The sequence below is a fragment of the Hemicordylus capensis genome, chromosome 6 (genome assembly GCF_027244095.1).
Source record: "Hemicordylus capensis ecotype Gifberg chromosome 6, rHemCap1.1.pri, whole genome shotgun sequence".
In the NCBI taxonomy this organism is placed as follows: Eukaryota; Metazoa; Chordata; class Lepidosauria; order Squamata; family Cordylidae; genus Hemicordylus; species Hemicordylus capensis.
The window spans coordinates 88,364,145-88,382,883 of NC_069662.1; the positions used below are offsets into that span (position 1 = coordinate 88,364,145).

The 18,739-nt window shown below is 41.7% G+C and overlaps 1 protein-coding gene across 4 annotated transcripts in view; it reads right to left on the reverse strand.

The window, feature by feature from the left end:
- POU6F2 (POU class 6 homeobox 2) overlaps window positions 1-18,739 on the reverse strand; it is a 559,658-nt gene that overhangs the window by 426,626 nt on the left and 114,293 nt on the right. The window contains exons 1-2 of one of the 4 annotated variants that reach the window (XM_053259877.1): window positions 13,282-13,370; window positions 12,472-12,595 (exon numbers count right to left, since the gene is read on the reverse strand). The exons of 2 other annotated variants lie outside the window; for them this stretch is intronic. The gene's annotated coding sequence lies outside the window, so the exon portion shown is untranslated. Of the gene's footprint in view, window positions 1-12,471; window positions 12,596-13,281; window positions 13,371-18,739 lie in introns of those variants that run through there. One more of the 4 variants, XM_053259878.1, reaches the window with a different exon arrangement.

Below are 18,739 nucleotides of genomic sequence, written 5' to 3' on the forward strand. Positions count from 1 at the left end.
GAGGTATAGCCTATCTACATCACTGCGGGGGTGCAGAGCATGGTTGACGGTCATTATTTTCCTGGTCTCACGATCTAGCATCTCTAGCTCTGCCTGGGTCCAGTCTATTATTCCTGCAGCGTATCTGATAACAGGTATAGCCCAGGTGTTTATGGCTTGTATGGTGTTCCCGCCATTGAGTTTGGACTTGAGGATTTTTCTAACTCTCCTGATGTATTCACTTCCAATTTTTCTTTTAACTTCAGTGTGTGCGATGTTATCAGCCTGGAGAATGCCCAAGTATTTGTAATGTTCTTTCTCTTCCAGGTTCTTGATCTTGCTTCCATTGGGCAGTTATATTTCTTCTGTTTTTCTTATTTTCCCTCTGTTCATTATTAATGCAGCACACTTGTCTAGTCCAAATTCCATTGCTATATCGCTACTGAATATACGGACAGTGCTTAGCAGTGATTCGATTTCTGACTGGGACTTTCCATACAACTTCAGATCGTCCATGTACAGCAGATGGTTGATTTTACTGGATGTTTTAGATGTTTGGTATCCGAGGCCTGTTTTGTTTAGTATTTGTGAAAGTGGGGTCATGGCGATTACAAACAACAGAGGGGATAATGAGTCCCCTTGGAAAATGCCTCTTCTAATGCTAACCTGTCCAAGTGTCTCACCATTTATTGTTAACTGTGTACTCCACATACTCATTGCTTTTTTTATAAATATCTGAATGTTTTTGCTGACACCAGTTGTTTCTAAACATTTTAGTATCCATGTGTGAGGCAATGAGTCGAAGGCTTTCTTGTAGTCAATCCATGCAACACTTAGATTGGTTTTTCTTCTCTTGCAGTTTTCTAAAATCATTTTGTAAATCACCAGCTGGTCTTTTGTGCCTCTGGTGTTCGGGCAATGTCCTTTCTGTTCAACTAGAAGCTGTTTGTTAGTTAATAAGTGTTGCATCACTTCATCTGCTATTATTCCAGTTAATAATTTGAACATGGTGGGCAGACAGGTTATCGGTCTATAATTACTTGGAACTGCACCTTTTGCTGGGTCTTTCATTATGAGATGAGTTTTCCTAGTTGTTAGCCATTGTTCAATATCACCTCCTTGCAAAATGTGATTGAACTGTTTTGATATTTGTTTATGAAGGCTTGTTAGGTGTTTAAGCCAAAAGCCATGCAGTTCATTGTCGCCTGGAACAGTCCAATTTTTAATTTTCTTTGCTCTTTCACTTATTAATTCTGGTGTTATTATTAGATCTTGCATTTGTTGGTTACATTTTTGACCTCTTTCATCCAGCCTGCTTTTTTATTATAATCTATTGGATTGTCCCATAATTTCCCCCAGAATTGCACTGTTTCTTCTTTATTTGGGGTTTCTAGGTTTCTTGCAGTTTCTCCTTCTATGCTTTGGTAGAAACGTCTCTGATTCGACTGGAATTGGAGATTCTGCCTGTGTTGTGTAGTTCTGGCTTCATATCTGCTAATCTTCTTTGACACTGCTGTTATTTGCTGCTTTATTATTTCCAGGACTTCTCTAATTTTCCTTGAATCTAGGTGGTATTTTTGGATCAGATACTGTTTGGTGTTTTCATTCTTCAGCTTCTTGTCTTTCATATCTTTCAATTTACTAGTATCTGATCTAAGCCTGGAGATTTTATTTTCTAATCTAATCTTCCATTTAGGTGATGTACTACTTTCTTTTTGACAGGTCCATTGATCTTATATCCGAGCTCTTGTGTTGTTATTGTTGCTGCACTGTACATTAGTTGGTTTGTTTCTTGCAAATTATTGGTTGTTATTTCTGCAAGTGCAGCATTGACATCTTTTAATGCCTGAGCAAGTTGTTTTTTGGTAACTGTTTTTAGAGCTGGAAGTCGAACTCTGGTGGTTGTTTGGTTCATGTGCTCAGTTATTTTTTGCTTTAGTTCTTGTTGCTTTTCTGTTAAACAGCATTTGGGTTTTTGAGGTGAAGGCAAAGGGGAGGTAGCCTGGTTTTGATTTTGAAACAGTTCAGCAACAGTGGTATCCTCTATTTCCAACACCTCCTCCACCTGCTCCTGAGCAACTCCTTCATTTGGTGGTAATTCTTCTTCCATATCTTGAGCCTGTGTTGCTCTTTGCAGTTCTTCCAGCTCAACTCCTGTGAATACTTTATTTCTGATTATGAATCTTCTCTGGTCTGCTAGCCTTTGTTCTGTTATTTCTGTATCTGGTTGCTTCTCTTTCCAAATTTGGTACATTCTTTTAAAATAACCTCTTCTAGTTGGACTAGACTTGTAATAGCAGATCATTATTTCCTTGTCGGCATTTTTCGTATATTTTTTTCAGTTAAGCGACGTTAATTCCAGTAACTTTGCTGTCTTCAGCCCTGGTTGCTCAACTGAAGATCCTGAGTCCTGTTGCCCACTTGCCACCAGTTGTCCAGGAACTCCAGCACCTGGCGCGGTCCTTGTTGACCCGGGCGATGACCAATCCTGTATAGATTTATTAAAGTTACGTCTCACCATACTGTTGATGGGAGAGGCACTCTTTGTCTGGCTCCTCTGGTGAGACCTGTCCAGTATGGTTGGACCTCTGGCATAGCTCTCACCTTCCTCGGAGCACGCAAGCCCCACAACCACACCAAGGTAGTGTATTATTATTGTTATTATTATTACATTTATATCCCACTCTTCCTCCAAGGAGCCCAGAGTACCAAACTCAAGTACTACATACTTGAGTTTCTCTTTCACAACAACCCTGTGAAGTAGGTTAGGCTGAGAGAGAAGTGACTGGCCCAGAGTCACCCAGCTAGTTTCATGGCTGAATGGGGATTTGAACTCAGGTCTCCCCGGTCCTAGTCCAGCACTCTAACCACTACACCATGCTGGCATCTCCAGTAAGGGTTGGGAAATACACCCGCCTGAAACCTTAGAGAGCCACTATCAGTCAGGGTAAACAGTACTGAACTGGATGGAACAAAGGATGGATTCAATATAAGACATGTTCCTATGTATGCTGCTAAAATAAACTTCACAGGGGTTTGGAGAGCTTACTGGGTCCAGGATGCTCTTTCCAGCTGCACTGCTGACACCATTTTTGTTTACCTAAAATGCAATGTGCTTGTCCCAGTTGATGAGTCTAGTGATACAATGGCAGGGAGAAGTTCATTGATTTATATGTAAACAAAGATGGCTGGGGCCAGCAGTAGAGCTGCTGAAGAGCACTCTGAGCAACCATTGCTGCTAAACCCAGTAAGGCTTACCTTTCAGCAATGGCTTGAAAACAATTTCAGTAGCCACAATGTAGCCACCATCTTTTTTCATCAAGGCATCAGGGGTTGGTCATGGGCATTAAGACAACTCTGGGTCTTTCACCAGTACCTTCATTATTATTGCTATTACGATCAAGAATATTTACTAGCTGAACCTACACAGAGCATCTGTGTGCTAGGACGTTGTTGCTCTCCTTCCCCTGCCACAGCCCCTGCTTTATTGCTCAGTGTCAGCCAAGCACTCTCAGATGCCCCCTCCCCATTGCTCACTCGCTCACTACCTGCTCGCTTGCTCACTCCCCCCCTCCCCACCCTGCTGCTTGCTCATTCACTTGCCCACTTGCTCCCTCCCTCCCTGCCACTCACTTGCGCACTCCCTGCATTCGCTCTCATCCCTCCCGGCCGCTCAGTCCACTCCCTGCCACTCACTCGCTCACTCACCCCCCGCCACCCACTCGCTCACCCCTCCCCACTGCTCACTCGCTCACTTGCCCCCTCCTCGCTGCTCGTTCACTCACTCCCTTCTCACTCACTTACTTGCCCCTTCTCCGCCACTTGCTTGCTCACTTGGCCCTCTCCTCCCTGCCGCTTGCTCACTCACTCACTCACTCACTCACCCACTAGCTCACCCCCTCCCCGCCACCTGCTTACTTGCTCGCTCCCTACCTGCCGCTCACTCAGTAAGCATGTTATTCTTCAGGAAACTACAAACAGGATTTTTGTGCTGTGTTAAAGGAAAAATACATTCACTTTTCAACAAAAAGTTCTCAAAATGATTTATATAGCAAACACAAAATGATCTCTGTCCCAAAAAGAGTTCATGGTCTAAAATGAAACACAGGAAAGACATTAGCAACAGCCATAGGAAGACACTGTGCTGAGCTAGGTAGGGGCAATTGCTCTCCTCCTGCTAAATGATGAAGAAGGACCTGATAAATGAATATATTTTTCCTTTAACACAGCACAAAAATCCAACATAAAATGTTTGCGTAACTGTAGATGATAATATTGTTGGTGCACCCTGCATTACCTGAAAAGAAACAAAAATGGGCAACAACAAAACAAGGGGGCAGGGAGAATCCACGGATGTAAGAAAAAAGGGAATTCAGCTTTTAAAACAATGTGGTTTTGATTTTGTTTCAGATTTAAATACCCCATTACCTGTTTTAATTTCCTGAAGAATAACACAATTTGAAATGTGTGCATGATACGTTGTTTTTTTTTAAAGTTAAACTATCCCCCCCACTCCACCCCCTGCTGCACTTGTGAACTCCTTCCTTGTCTTTTTATACAACCTATATAACCTAAATACTTGTAAGGAATAATTCAGGATTTCTACATTTTCCATTTGTATCTACACATGTTCCTAAAAGTACACTCATAAAAGGCATGCTCAGGGGAGCCGTGATTGACTGCTGTTCCCTGTCAAGTTTACCCTTGGCAGGCAAACCCAGGCTCACTGCCATGTAATGTGTGAACAGCCCTAGTTTCTGATGCAGTACTCAAATCTGAAATACTTTAGTCACTGCTGTACAAAGGTTACTTTCCCTTCCCGCAAAGGTTAGAAGAAAGGAATGACACCTTTCACCATTTCATGGATGTAAAAAGTAGATGGGTGCTTAAAATGGTTCCTCAGAATCTACCACTTTTTGTACAAGCTCTTCCATCATAAATAAGGGCCTCCATATAGTCTGCCACTAGAACCACAGAACACTCTGGAGAGATGGAGGAAAGGCACATTTTGGATGAGAATTATCAATCAAAATCTTCCGTGGAGTTAGAACTGCTGTTGGAACAGATCGATAAACACTACTTGTTGATCTACAGCAATGGAATCATGACATAATATATATCTTACATAAGCGAGAATGTGTTATGTACCTATAGCTAGATAATAATGCATACACATATAGTACAAATTAATTTAAAATACTGATAGAATGTTACCTACAGTAGCATTCTGTATCAATAGATTAACCAAGAGCCTACAATAAGAAGGAAGGAAAAGTAAAATATTAAATGGAAAGAGAGATTTTTCTTTTTGTCGAGTATTAATAAATGTGGCTGTTGAAGGCAAACATGGCTAAAAGGGCCATGTCTCTGTTGTCAAAGGAAATAAAGTCTGTGCTGAACATCTGAACACAAATAAAACTGATTGCAAATGGTTCAGCAGTGTGAATATATAACCTTTGAAATTAAGACCAGCAAAGCCTAAGATGATTGTAAATGTCCATAGAAAGCTTTAATTATGTGTCCAGAATATTGGACACACAATACTGAAAACTGTTTCTAAAGTTTCATGGGGGGGGGCGGGGGAGACAGGAATTTCTGCCCTCAGGAGATTTGCTAGATGCCCTCCTTTGCTGCTTTTAAACAAGTACAGGAAGACCTCTAATAATTTATTATGCTCACACACAAACATATTGCACTCTTCATAGTACATTTACCTGCAGTAGGCCTACTAATGGGGAAAAGATAACACTTACTTAATGGGAAGATTGAAAATGGAGGTGATTTTCTCCAATTCCCCCCTTCCCTAGCACAATTTTACCCCAAAAATCTGCTCCTGTGGGCTGAGGGATCCTCCAGAGCAGGATGACATGTGGCACAGGGAGGCTGCATAAGAGGCACATGGGGTTTATTATTTACTACTACTACTACTACATTATTTCTAATCTCGCCCCCCATAGAACCTTGCAGTACCTGCGAGGGTACCTGCAGTTCCCTCACAGACCACCAGTGGTCCATGGACCACAGGTTGGGAACCACTGCTCTAGGCTCAACCCAGAGACATCATCAAGAGCACAAGAGATCCTAGAGATTTGTTGGCATCCACACCCTTCCCAGCAAGGATTCTGGACTCTCTGCCTGAGCCTCTAGTAAAAAATGCAAATAGGCAGGGTTGGGAGGGCCCATCCTGTCATAGTGGAGTCAGATTCCCTAGTATCTGGTCAGCTCTGCTGGAGTCTGCACTTGAGAAATTGGTCATGGCCCCTTTAAGCTCAGTTTCTTGAGAACTGGAGGGGCTGGAAACGCCAACCAGACAGCAGGACTATTTATCCGCAGTTGGCTCTAGATCATTATATGGTTCTGATTCCCTGTCTGGATGGCTGTGATACCTCTGCCAGATTTCATTACCAGTATTCACTACAGCTGCCAGCCTGGAACAGGTTAGAGTGCTGGACTAGGTTTGGGGAAACACAAGTGCAAATCCCCCTTCAGCCATGAAACTCACAGGGCAACTCTGGGCCAGTCTCTTATATCTCTCAACCTAACCTACCTGACATGATTGTTATGAGGATAAACATAAGCTCCAGGCTCCTTGGATGAAGAGAGGGACATAAATATAAACAAACATCCCTCCCTGGCTTCTCCAAGATAGGGCTGAGAGAGATTCCTGCCTGCAACCTTGGAGAAGCCGCTGCCAGTCTGTGAAGACAATACTGAGCTAGATAGACCCATGGTCTGACTCAGCATATGGCAGCTTCCTATGTTCCATCTTCCTTATGAGGAAAGGCTACATTGTTGAAGGGCTTCTTAGTTGTTGTTTTTTAAGGAGTTACCGTTTCATAATAGCATTTGGTTGCCATCTTCCAACTATGTAATATACTTTTGAGAAGCATGTTGCTTCCTCCTGCCCCTCAACAGAAACAAAACAAGAAGAAAACAATAGTGGCATCACAAATGCTTCTCGTTCCAGATGTTAACCCTTTACTCTGCACAACAGCCTATATTTTCCCCACACAGAGCTGGGGAAATAGAGTGGAAAGAAAGCAACTTCCCCAAGGAAAGGTAGTGAGTCTGTGGCACAAAATTCTCAAACACACACAATGAGTCCATGGCAGAAAATCCATCAACATCCCCACACAAAATAGATTCATGGTTCATTTTAAATTGTCATTTACAGATGGAATTCTAGTTCTGAGGGAAAGTGATTTGCCCAAGGCTAGAGAGAATATGTGGCAAAATATCTTACACAAAAAAGCCAGTTTCCAACATTTCCTGACACTACAGCATGATCAAGAAACAGAACCCAGAATCAGATTATACAGACTAAGGGCCATAGACTGGGCCCAGCTTGATGGACCAGGAGGAACCACATGTGAAGATGTAAGAACATAAGCACAGCCCTGCTAGATCAGGCCCAAGGCCTATCTGGTCCAGCATCCTGTTTCACACAGTGGCCCACCAGATGCCTCTGAGAAGGCCACAAGCAAGCGGTGAGGGCATTCCCTTTCTCCTGCTGTTACCCCCCTGTAACTGGTATTTAGAGGCACCTTGCCTCTGAGGCTGGAAGTGGCATACAGCCACCAGACTAGTAGCCATGTAGGTGACCAAACCACAACTACAAGACACTCGGCTAGCAGATCATTAATGAGGGGCAGGCACAAGAGGCTGGTGATCCATGCTGAACTACACAATCCTGACTCTCAGCTCACCTGCACCTGGTGAGTAGGGCCCAGGCCAAGCCCTTTAGAAGACCAATGGTATAGCCGGTGGTGGCGTGTGCAGGGGTGGGTGCTGGCTATTTGCTGCAGCAAGAAATTTCCCATCAACTGAGGGGCAAAGGGCAAGAATTCACCAGAGCTGGAAGAATGCAGAAGGTCCATCCAGACTGAAGTCACCGGTGGTTCCGGGAGAAGGGCTGTGAGACAACGGGCCCCTGACCATGCAGGCAAAAGGAGTGGAGTGAAGTGCTGCTCATACACTACCCCAAATAAAGGCGAGTTTGAAGAACTCTAGCACTTACAGCTGTATCTGTTATGGAACCACTCCATGCTCAAGAGCCCTTTGATGTAGAGTCCATGGTGGGGAGGAAGGCATGGCATAGATGAGCAGAGCAACCACAAATTGCTGGTCTTGTGGTAGCAAGCATGACTTGTCCCCTTAGCTAAGCAGGGTCTGCCCTGGTTGCATGTGAAAGGGAGACTAGAAGTGTGAGCACTGTAAGATATTCCCCTCAGGGGATGGAACTGCTCTGGGAAGAGCAGAAGGTTCCAAGTTCCTTCCCTGGCTTCTCCAAGAAAGGGCTGAGAGAGATTCCTGTCTGCAGCCTTGGAGAAGCCGCTGCCAGTCTGTGAAGACAATACTGAGCTAGATAGACCAATGGTTTGACTCAGTATGTGGCAACTTCCTATGCTCCTAAATCTGGTTGTTCTGTTTTCCTATAAAGTGGGGATAGTTGGTTACCTTTTATACCAAAAGGAGTGTGCCGTGGAAGGAAGCAAAAGACACCCCTTCCCTACAATAACTCTCTGTGCTTGGTTACTTTAAGCAGTTTTCTTTCTGCCCCCCTCACTTTCAGTATCAAAGACAATCTGGGGAAACACTGCTGAAAATAGCTCCATGAGGTAAGGTGGGGGGGGGAGCTGGTTTCACTCCCCTCCCCTGCATACTGCTTTTGGTACAAAAAGCAGATTCCCCACTCCTGTTTTATAGGTGAGCAGGGCAAGCAGCTGTTTACCACACATGCAGTTGCCTCAAGCATCTAGTTTGGCTCTAAGACGAGGAGCGATACAGATAAGAGCAGGTTTGATTCTCAGAATATCTCAGCCCAGAGGGCAATACATGGAAACAAGAGCAGAGAATCTTGAGCAGCATTTGTTAGATGGGAAACAGTTCCTGGATGCTTTGTTTAGGATATTACTTAGACAGTACCTGAGACATTTCACTCCATCTCTCTTTCCTGTTGCCTCGACCTCATCAACACACTCTCTCTCTCTTCCTCAAGCACAGAAGTACCAATATATTCAGGAAGCGGTTTGGTCTTTTTGTTAATGTGCCACATAGCACCTTCTGTATGAATCCTGGTAATGCCTGGAGTAGTAGGAACTGAGGTAGAATGTACCAAATAGTTCATCAGCAAAGAGATGTGAACCAAAAATCTCAATATTTACTTGCTCATAAACCATTTACAACACTCCAGTCAGCAGCACAATCTATCATGGTCCTCTGTAAGCTAGAGCGGCAAAGAATGAGCAAGGCAGTTTTTTGGTTACACACCTTGGTCCACTGTGGTGCTGTCTATGGCTCTGAGTTCTGATAACAAGAAGTATAAGTTCCATTACTTTAAATAGGAGGCAAGGAATGTCTCAAAGAAATACTCAAGTGCAAGCCCAATGTCTCTTGATGTGCAAACGATAGGCCCCAAAAGGTTGGGTATCAAAAGCCCCTCACAAAAATTTAGAAGAGATTTCTGCAACATGCACAAGACTTTTTCTATATATTTTTCTTGGATTTTTTTTAGAGCAACATGCTCACATCACAAAACGAAACAAAAAAGAACAGGAAGGAGGGCACATCTGGGATTATTCTTCTTCACTATCCAATAAAAAACAACATTATATTGATTAAAAAACCCTTCAGACAGGACTGCAACAGATACAAATTACAGGTGACCCTCTTTATTTGCAGGGGTTCCGTTCCCACCTATTTCCATGGATAACAAAACCGTGAATAAAGAGACCTTAAGTAACTCGCCTAAGGAGCAAGAGGTTGCCGGTTCAAATCCCCACTGGTATGTTTCCCAGACTATGAGAAACACCTATCTCAGGCAGCAGCGATATAGGAAGATGCTCAAAGGCATCATCTCAAACTGCACAGGAGATGGTAATGGTAAACTCCTCCTGTATTCTACCGAAGAAAACTACATGGCTCTGTGGGCGCCAGGAGTGACCAACACCAACTCGATGGCACAAACTTTATTTTTACTTCAACCCTATGGGGATTGGGGAGGGTTGGGTTCCGAAGCACACTGCTGAAAATCATAAGAAGGGGGGGCAGAAATAAGCGCAGTACCTTGCTCTCCAGCTATGCCCCCAACACTTCCAAATCCTTTGATTTGTTCTTTGGGAGGAGATTCTCTTTTTTTGCATAAAAGAGCCACAAAATGGCTTAGCACTACAAAATGGCAGCAGGAAATGATGTCAGAAGTCATTTCTGGCCGCTCAAGAACCGTGAATAGACGAAAATAACCCTATTTTTACCCCATGAATAAAGAAACTGGGTTCCTATGACCCAACCATGGATACATGAAACCGCGGGTGCTGGGACTGCGGGTAATGACGGCAACCTATATAACAAAATGCCCCGTCACATTTCCCTTCCACAGGATGCTAATGCATCTATGTTTGCTTATGTTGCTTTGTATACGGACATTATGACAGACTTATTCAAGACTGATTAATTAGTTTTTTCAGAATAGAATGCCCAAAAGGGTTATGCTTAGAACAGACACAGATTTAGGACTTTTCAATAAACATCTACCATCCAGAGAGACATGACATTATCAGCTCAGAAGAGCCATGCTTGCTAAAAGTAGGTATTGCTATATATAAGAAAAATGAACAGAAAAAGACTTGATCAGATTCCCACTGAGTTTGATATGAAGCAAACTAGGCCCAAAAGTCCTGAGAGGGGGATATTATTAAAAACAAACAAACCAAGCCACATATTAGTTGTCATCATTCCTGCTGAACGACATTCACATACACCAGGCAGAATCTAGTCCTACCTTTATATTTTTTGTTTTTCAAGGAAGTGAAAAACATTTTGTCATTGAAAGAACCAAGAAACAGAATTCATCAAGTGACAGATATTGTAATGGCCATTTTTAAGGTGGTGGTGAGGAAAACTTGATTTCTTATAGATTACTAGAGTTTTCTACTCAAAAATGGCTCATAGTTGGTGGATTTATGGAATCTATTTGTAATTCACTTCCTATTTCTCTTACCTCCCAAGGTTCTATCTGGTTTTCTTTAATAGATCTCTGAGGGCAGATTACTTGATACATAAAGTTAAACTACTGTACTCTTTCTATAGATCAGAAATGGTTTAGCTACAAAAGGTTTAAAATAAGGACCAAATGTGCATTAAAACCCATTTTCAGAAGGCTTGGGTGTTGTTTTAAATGAAAATAATATAATGTGAAGTGTCCCTACTCTGGGCATAGATGAAAACACAAACAAATCATTTCAGGTGAGCATACATTCTGCTTGAATTGCAAATGACTCTGCTGAGAGAAATTATGTTGAAGTAGTATGTTAAGTTATTCTCTTGCATGCATATATTTCAATACTCTTAAGGGCATTCTTCTTAGTTTTTGCAAACAAACCTCGACTGCCTTCTGTAAACAAAAGAATCCTTCCCCATAAATATTCTATTAATTTATTATTAAATGTTAGTTTGAATTATTGCGATTTAGCTATTGGATCATGGGCTGGCTCTGTACCTATGATCAGCAGGTTCAAAATGGGGGAGAGGGTTATTTGAGAGCCTAGCTTTATGCCCTCATGTTAACTGCTAGATTAATACTGTGGTGTTAAAATGAGATTATCTGGTTTATGCTCAAGCCACACAAGAGGTTCCATTAAGCAAGGTTCGGTGAGTTTGCACTTTAAACAATATCTGTGTTTTCTATCACTGTGATATATAACAATTTGGGGATACAGTCTGCAGTCTTATCTTGGGGATATACACTTGCAATCTCATTTAGGAGTTGTGCCACCCAATCCTATTCATAAGCAAACTCCTGAATTCAATGGAACTCCAACAGGATTGCAGTTTAAATCTTGCCTTGCTGCACAATCCAGCCTCAGTTAAACTCTTTTAAATTCTAGTTCAAGCATGTGCTTCAGTCTTCCCCACTAAGATAAACCGGATGAAAAAAAGTGCTCAACTGTGGCTGGATCATGCCCATAGTTTTCTCTTCATTACTCTTCCACATCTTTCTATTTCACCTGATGTTTTAAACAAATCTAAAAAGAAACATGTCACACATATTTAATAATAATATTTATATAATGCTTTTGAGAGTCCAAGGTTTTTCACGTATTTACATGAATTTCTGTAATCTTTACAACAACACAGTGAGCCTATTTGTCAGAGAGGGTAATGATATTCATAGAATACAGTCCTATGGCAGACTTCATCAGAGCAGCAAAACGAAGAACAACTTCTAAACTTAATTACACAGATGCAAATCCAAAACCCAGCCCACAACCCAATGAAGTCACAATATACATTATAAATCCCATATATTCCTAGTGAAATCAGTGAGGCCAAATCAGCTTAAATCCTGGTAATTTGGCTTAACTGAGTTCTAGACTAAACTGTCCAAATATCTTCATTTATTTGGCTTAACTGAGTCTTAGACTGAACTGTCCATATATCTTCATTCAATAACATTTTCTTTCCAGTTTTTAACTGGTAGACACAAAAACTCACCTACGGTGTCCTTTAATTTCTCACGCATTCAATAGTGGATAAAAAGACTGCCCCCATTCTACAGACATGTGTTATTGTAGCATTGCCACTTCTCATCTCATCACTCCCAAACGCTTTCTTCACCCTGAAGAAGTAATGTATTACAATAAAGAGGAACTCCTAAAAGCACTTTCAGTTATTCTGAAAACTTTAAAAGATGGTAGAATAGAGAAGTTCATCCAAAAAACTCCTGTAAAATAATACAGCAGCCTGCCAGCAATCCACAATAATATTCAATAGAACAGCAAGACATTTTAAACAGAGGATATTGTATATTTAAAAGCCTTTAAAAATGTGCCTAGGCATTGTTTCAAAGTGTTATCTAACAGTCTGGTTACCCTGGAAGTTAAGCACATCTAGACGAAATTTACAGTAATAAGTTTACATTATGTTCATGCTGCTGATTGTTCAGTTTGTGCTATACAGCTTTTCAGATTTATTCAGAAGCTTGCTAGGCTGATCTGCTTCGCTGTGCCCCTATTGTGACACTTCCCAGTTATTAAAAGAAAGAAAAAATACATTTGCAGTGCCTCTTGGACTCTAACATAGAAAACTGCATTTGAAGCTCTGAGATTCACACCTGGCAGTGTCCACTCTAAATCGGTGGCGGGGGGGATCTCATTGATTGCAGGGAATACTTCAGTCTAATTTTTTTTGCCTTTTGGTACATCGATTTCCCGAGTGACCTTCTGTAGCATCAAACCCCAGAGCGAACCCAATCTGACCCCAACTTTATGTGCGTTATTATATTGAGAGACTGGAGCTACTTACAGTCCATGCCATTGTCTCCGAAGATATGTAATAAAGTATTCTAGAACTGCTCCTGCAGAGAACAATTCATGCATGCGGCATTTCCTCTCTCTCTCTCTCTCCTCTTTCTCCAGTCTTAAAATTCTTTTCTTTGCTGTGTACAAAATGCCTCCCCCACCACACAGTGGACAGCTCAAATGAGCAACTCCAGACTTTGACTAATACTCACATAACTCTCAGTAAACAACATCCTTCACACAGATCTATAACTAATAATAATGCCCTTTATTAAGCTCTCCTGTGAAACAATATGTCTAATAAAAGCTGCTCTCCATGCCGTTTTAATTATAATAAATCACCTTCATTATGATGCATACTTCAATATAACATGCCTAATGTTTAGCTACCTAGGATACAACTGTAATGAGAACAGAGAACAGACACATCACAAACAAAGTTATTTACACACACGCTCACTCACACATTCTCTCTCTCTCTCACACACACACACACACACTCATACACAGAGTGGTGAACGCATGCAGAGAAGAACTGTCCTGCTTTGCAACATGAATTTCAACAACTTTTATCTTACCTTACTGTTCAGAACATTGCTGCTGAAAAGTAAGGAGGGGAGGAGGAGAAAGCCCTGAAAAAATGCTGTATACACAAATAACAGGGTCCTGAATGCCATTTGCTAGCATAGAAAAACAAGTCCTTGCAGTGCAATCATTTCTCTATAAATGTATAAAAGTATTTTACCACCCTGTGCAACAAATCAGCAAAGAGACTATAGGCTATTGTGCCTCAGTACCTGGGGATTTCATGTCAAAGTCAACTTCCTTGGCAATCCCACGGGAACTGCACTGTGCACATTCTCATGAAAGGTGTGAAAATCTGATTTTCTAAAATGGATCAGTAATTCTCTATGAAGGGGGAAAGGATCGATAAATCTTTGCTAAGTAGATTGTAAAGGAAAAATTATTCTTTCAGTGACAGTACATTAGGATCCTCCAAACAATCTCAATAAACTAAAGACATAGCATTTCTCCACCAGCTACTTTTGACTTCTGATATATTTTTGTAATCTCAGATCATTCTGCAATGCACATACATTTATATTTCCTAAGCAATGTTCCAGGTTGAGGTTGATTTATGAGGATATGCCATTATAATGCCAGGCTGTGAGTAGAAAAAAGAAAATTATTAGCTGCTTCTAACCTGATAGATGTGATACAAGGAAATGTCATTACAGCCATGCACACATATATGTTTGCTACTACATCACTCTCTTACTTCAGTTACTTTGCACGTATCCAGTAGTCTGAATCTGGATCAGAACAGTTAAGGCATTGGGGTATACAGTATAGAATGAAATACTTACAAATACTGCCAAACATTTGAACAAGGGGAAGGGCTACAGCTCAGTGGTAGAGCACATGCTTTGCATGCAGAAGGTCCCAAGTATAATCCCTGGTGTCTCTAGGCCGAGCTGCTTCCAGTCAAGAGTGAACTAGATGGGCCAAAGGCAGTGACATATGTTCAACAAAGTGACATTTACAACTTAAAGTAATCATTTATGTTGAAGTGCCTAGAGATGGTTCAGATGTCATCAGATGATGGTTCATCATCTCAGGCTCTGCTCATGAGACCACCACTAACAGATATCCCATTGGCGGGGACTAGAGACAGGGCCTTTTTGGTTGTGGCCCCTCAGCTTTGGAACGCCCTCTCTGAAGAGCTTCGCCATGCTTCTTCCCTCAGTGTTTTTAGAAAACATCTTAAAACACACATCTTTAAGGAGGCCTTCTAATGCTCCATTATTAATTTGTTATATCTGGTAGGTTCTTTAGCTTCTTTAGCTTTTTATAATTTTCAGTTTTAAATTGAACCTAATTGTGGTTTTTAATCTTTTTTTAAAAAATAGTTAATTTTATTACTTTTATTGTATCTGTGTCTATCTTATTGTTGTGAGCCACCCTGCGCAATAGTGCATTGGACGGGTGGGGTATAAATATTTTAAATAAATAATAATAAATAAATGTGTATATGCCCATGTGAAAAGGCATGTCTCCTTAATTGTTGAGGGGCAGTTCATCTGAACTACCCCTCTACATGTGCTCCAAGAACCACTTTAAAGTAGTGCATGAGTGTACACATCTCCCCCACAAGCATGCCATTCCTTAATCACACAGGAATGCAGTCAATCTGAACTGCCCCCAACATGTACTACTTTAATGCAATATCGTAACAACACTGCAGTTTGGATGAGGAGTTTATAAAATGAGGAGTTGGTTGAAAAGAAAACTCAAAGGGAAAATCAGGAGAGTCATGTGGCTCCAGAATGCATAGAGTTTATTTAAAATCACAATAATAGAAGCCCAATTAGAAGGTATACCAACAAGGAAGAAAGGTACCACCAAATCTGGGAGGATGCCAGCATGCTAACAAGTAACGTCAAGGAAGCTATAAAGGGGAAGAAGAATTCCTTCAGAAATTAGAAGGCCTGCCCAAATGAAGAGAACAGAAAAGAACACAAATTCTGGCCAAAAAAAAAAAAAAGCAAGAGAGGCGAAAAGCCTCAATAAAAGAGGCGAAAAGAGAGTTTGAGGAACATTTAACTAAAGGTCTCAAGGGGAATAACAAAAAAATTCTCTAAATACATCAGAAGCAGGAAACCTGCCGGGGAGGCGGTTGGTCCTCTAGATGACGAGGGAGTGAAAGGAATTATTAAGGAGGATATTGAGATTGCAGAGAAGCTAAATGAGTTCTTTACACATGTCTTCATGTCAGAGTATACCGAGCGTATACCTGTGCCTGAACCAGGTTTCTCAGGCACAGAGTCAGATAGAGGTGAAAAGAGATGACATTCTAAACTGTCTGGAAAAATTAAAAATTAACAAATCACCAGGGCTAGATGGCATCCACTTGAGAGAACTCAAATGTGAAATTGCTGACCTCCTTGCAAAAATATATAACTTATCCCTACAATCAGGCTCTGTACCAGAGGACCGGAAAGTAGCCAATGTAACACCAGTTTTCAAAAAGGGATCTAGGGGGAACCTGGGAAACTACAGGCTGGTTAGCTTAACGTCTGTTCCAGGCAAATTGATGGAAAGCATTCTCAATAATAAAATTGTTAAGCATATAGAAGAACAAGCCCTGCTGAGGGAGAACCAGCACGGCTTCTGCAAAGGTAAATCTTGCCTCACTAACCTTTTGGAGTTCTTTGAGATTGTCAACAGGTGTGTGAATAAAAGCAATCCAGTTGACACAGTATACCTGGACTTTCAAAAAGCTTCTGACAATGTTCCTCATCAAAGATTCTTGAGAAAACTTAGCAGTCAAGGGATAAGAGGGCAGGTTCATGTTTTAATTGGTAACTGGTTGAAGGACAGGAAACAGAGGGTAGAAATAAATGGACAACTCTCTAAATGGAGGGAAGTAAGAAGCAGGGTCCCTCAGGGATCGGTACTGGAACCAGCGCTCTTTAACTGGTTCATAAATGATCTAGGAGTTGGGGTAAGGAGCAAGGTGGCCAAATTTGCAGATGACACTAAACTATTTAGAGTAGTGAAATCCAAAAGCGATTGCAAGGAGCTCCAAAAGGATCTCTCTAAATTGATGGAGTGGGAACAATATGGCAAATCAGGTTCATTGTTAGCAAGTGTAAAGTGATGCATATTGGGGTGAAAAAAACCCAACCTCACATATAAGCTCTTGGGGGTCTGAGCTGTAAATGACTGACCGGGAGAGAGATCATGGGTTGTGATGGACAGTTCACTGAAAGTGTTTACTCAATGTGCGGCAGGTGAGAAAAAGGCCTATTCCATGCTTGGAATCATTAGGAAGGGGGTTAATAAAACTGCTAATATTATAATCCCCTTATACAAAACTATGGTGCGGCCACATTTGGAGTACAGTGTACAGTTCTGGTCACCATATCTTAAGGAGGACATTGTAGAACTAGAGGCATCTGGTGGGCAACTGTGCGAAACAGGATGCTGGACTCGATGGGCCTTGGGCCTGATGCAACAAGGCTGTTAATATGTCTCTCATATGGTTAAGGAATGATGTACTTAGGGCAGATGTGCTTATAGTCACTTACAGCTTAATCACATGAGAGTAGGGCTGGTATTGTCCAAACTAGAGCTAATTTGCTAGTTTGATATCATCCTAATAACTTGATCTCATAATCCTACCTCTCATCTTTCAACCATGCCTATTTAGCACCATTCCTCCCATCACTGACTGTGCCCATTCTCGAAGGAACAGATAATGATATTTAGAACTTGTGAGTTTCCAAAGTGCTTCACTTTAATGATCTTCTTGTAATTCTTGTAACAACCCTATAAGTATTATTATCGCCATACTGTAGCAAGATGCTGCAAGGCATCATCTCATACTGTGTGGGCAGAGGCAATGGTAAACCCCTCCTGTATTCTACCAAAGAAAACCGCAGGGCTCTGTGGGCGCCAGGAGTCGTAATCAACTTGACGGCACACTTTACCTTTATTGCAGCTGAGAGGGAATGGCTTATCAAAGGCCACCTAGTGAGTTCTTGGCAGAGCTGGGATTTGAACTAGGGAAGTCCTGTTTGTAGCTCAAACTCTTAGCAATGATGATGATAAACCAGCTTCCAATTGTGACACCAAACCAGAAGGGAAATGGTCTTGCCCCAAACACAAAGACAATGGTGTTCGTACAGAAATTTTGCCTAAGGGTGTGGGGAGGCCATTGTAGGTATGAGTAGGTGAGGAGGCCAGCACAGAAGCATGAGAAGCTAAGAAAAGCCCTGTTGGATCAGGCCAAAGGTCCATCCAGTCCACCATCCTGCTTCATGCAGTGGCTGACCAGGTGCATCTAGGAAGTCTGTAATGGAGGGAAAGAGGGCAACTACCCTCTTGGCAATCCCTAGCAGCTGGCAACTGTTGGCGATCCCTAGCAGCTGGTGTTCAGAGGCATGCCTCCTCTGATCCTGTTGGAAATATGCAGCTATCAAGATTAGTAGCTGTTGATAGCCCTATCTTCCATGGATGTGTGTAAAACTCTTTTAAAACCATCTAGAGTGGTGGCCAGCCACATCTGGCAGCAGTCAATTCCATAGTTTAACAACATGTTGTATAAACAGGCACTTCCTTTTGTCTGTCTTGAATTTCCTATAATTTAGCTTCAACGGATGACCTGGGTTCTAATATGATGAGAGAGGGAGAAAAACCTCTCTTTGTCCACTTGTCCCACACCAATAGCATATGCAGAAGGAAGTTCAAAGAAAGGTATGCAGAAGGAGATGTTTCAAGGCATCTAATCAGAGGACTGCAGCAACGGTAAGAACAAAGATATTTTTTAAGAAAAGGGGAACAGTGTGATGTGGCTCGTTTTAATAGTGGTTCAGGAGTACTGCTGTAAGTCAGCAGTACTCCTGAACCACTATTAAATCGAGCCACATCACGCGGTTCTCCTTTTCCTTCCCCACTAA